Source organism: Erinaceus europaeus, chromosome X (assembly GCF_950295315.1).
Source record: "Erinaceus europaeus chromosome X, mEriEur2.1, whole genome shotgun sequence".
Lineage (NCBI taxonomy): Eukaryota > Metazoa > Chordata > Mammalia > Eulipotyphla > Erinaceidae > Erinaceus > Erinaceus europaeus.
In genome coordinates this window covers 56,975,990-56,978,787 of record NC_080185.1, presented here as the reverse complement: position 1 = coordinate 56,978,787, position 2,798 = coordinate 56,975,990, and the positions used below count along the sequence as shown (strand labels likewise).

The 2,798-nt window shown below is 37.8% G+C and overlaps 1 pseudogene; it reads right to left on the bottom strand.

Moving 5' to 3' along the window:
- Positions 1-247: 247 nt before the first annotated feature.
- On the bottom strand, positions 248-337 carry LOC132536029 (U6 spliceosomal RNA; annotated as a pseudogene).
- Positions 338-2,798: the final 2,461 nt, after the last annotated feature.

Here is a 2,798-nt window from a genome sequence, read left to right as displayed (position 1 = left end):
GATACCCTATAATCTGCTGTCTGTCTCTCTATAGGTGAATTTAGTCTTAATATTTTATATAATCTGAATGTTCCCATGTTACTCCTTTTATATCTGACTTATTTCACTTAGAATGATGTTGTCAGTCTTCATCCATGTTGTACCATACATCTGAACTCTATATGAAATAATTCTATTAGTTTCATAACCACATAATATATATATATATATATATATACATATATATACGTATATGCAAAATTAATTTTAAAATATGGAAAGCTTCACAAATTTGCATGTTATCCATGCTAACCTTCTCTGTGTAGTTTCAATTTTAGTATATGTGTTGCCAAAGCAAGAGCAGCACAATGACTTGTTTACATTCATCCAGCTATGGCCATAAGAGTTCTTTTGAGCATTTTACTATTGTGAATAATGCTGCTGAAATCATTTGCATATAAATACTTATTTGATTATTTGTTTCTTACTTTTGGGGGCTCATACCTAGGAATCCAATGGCTAGGTCATATGGTAATTCTATGTTAATCTGTTTAAGAAACTGACAAACTGTTTTTTTTCCTTTTACAACAGTCATACCATTTTATATTCCCAGGAGTGTACAAAGGTTCCACTTTCTCTACATCCCTGCTAACATAAACAACAAAGCATAAATTATATCTACATAGAAGATAAGCTTTTACTTAGGTAGATGTCTTTCTTCATCCTGACTTATTGAAACTAGAGGTTGTATCCTTAATTGTACACACTTAAACTACGAAATCTAATGTGGAGAAACTGAAATGGGTTTCAAGTCACAGTGACAACCAAGCTGAAAATCTTTGAAAGAATTGGAGATGATTGAGGAAAGAAAGATTGCTGTCCTCTGACACTCTTTCATCGACTGAATTCAAATTTATTCCGGTGACAGCATCTGCAGTTGTGATAGAATGGTTAACATTTCATAGATCACTTAACAACTCTGCCCATGGCCATTGAAGTGAAGAGGTCAGCAGACTGGGAAGAAATGACACTATGCCACTTATAGTCTGAGTGGTTCCTTTTAGTTGATTATTTTAGAACTTTTTAGGTGATACAATTTGGCCGTTTTTCCCTATTTTAAAAGTACTCAGGCAATTTAAGCATTTAAATGTTCTTCCATCTGTGAGAGGTTTAATCACTTAGCCTTGCATTTTCAATCTTCTTGAATCAATTGAAGCCTTACAGAGTGTTCCTGATAGCTATCTTCGGAAAGAGAACAACAGCAGCTGAGCCAACCCCATTATTTTGTATCAGATTGAAGATGAGAGTTAGTGAGGTAAGTTGGGCCTCTAACAATCCTTTAACTCATGTTGCAGTATGTCTCAAAGTGTGTTCTGGGACCACATGCATCAGAATCTAGGGATTGGGTGGGGGAGATAGCATAATGGTTATGCAAAGAGACTCCAAAGTCCCAGGCTCAGTCCCTTGCATCACCATAAACCAGAGCTGAGCAGTGCTTTGGTTAATGACCACCCCCCTCTTTCTCTCACTCTCTAATAAAAAATAAATAACTTAATTAAAAAAGAAAAAAAGGGAGTTGGGTGGTAGCGCAGCAGATTAAGCGCAAGGGGCGCGAAGCTAAGGACCAGCTTAAGGATCCGGGTTCGAGCCCCAGCTCCCAACCGGCAGGGGTGTCTCTTCACAAGTGGTGAATGAAGCAGGTCTGCAGGTGTCTATCTTTCTTTCCCCCTCTTTGTCTTCCCCTCTTCTCTCCATTTCTCTCTGTCCTATCTAACAACAACGACATCAACAACAAGGGCAACAAAAGGGAAAATAAATAAATATAATAAAAAATTTTTTTAAAGAAAAGAAAGAAAAACCTAGGGATTTTGTCTGAAAAACTTACCCAGAACTGGATCAGTCACCTAGAACTGGGATGATCAATCACCCAGATTGTTCCAGGACTGAGGGATTTTCCCAGACAGTGGACTTTCAATATAGAAACTGGGAAAGTCTCAGACTAAGAAGGATTATTGGTCACAACCCACTCAAGACCCACTGAAAGAGAATTGCTATTACTTTCTTTAAAAAATATTGAGATTGGGGGCCTGGCAGTAGTGTAGCAGGTTAAGTGTACATGGCGTAAAGCACAAACACTGGCAGAAGGATCCCCTCCTTTCTCAATTTCTCTGTGTCCTATCCAATAACAACAGCAATAACAACAACAACAATAAACAACAAGGGCAACAAATAGCCTCCAGGAGCAGGTACTTAGCCTCACCAATAACCCTGGAGGCAATAAAATAAAATAAAACTTTAAAAATTATATTGAGATTTGAGAATAACTGCAGTGACCACAGTATTGCACCTCTTCTACTCCTTACTAAGGACCACCCTCCTTCAGCCCACGTCACGTTCACCTTGGCATTGCATTTGAGAAATACTTTAGTTATTACCTTCTTCCATTATTACATGTAGTTAGCTCCTTTCATTCATTTGGCTGGCATCTGTCCTATCTAACAATGACGATGTTAATAACAACAACAATAATAACTACAACAACAATAAAAAAACTAGGGCAACAAAAGGGAAATAAACAAATATTTAAAAAATATTTTATTATCTTTATTTATTTGACAGAAATAGCCATAGATCAAGAGGGGTGGGGGAGATAGAGAGGGAGAGAGACATAGAGACACCTGCAGACCTGCTTTACTGCTTGTGAAGCTCTCCCCCTGCAGGTGGGGACCAGGGGCTTCAACCAAGGTCCTTGCACACTGTAATGTTTGAGCTGCACACCTGCTTCACTGCTTGTGAAATATAAGTAAATGACAGAATCT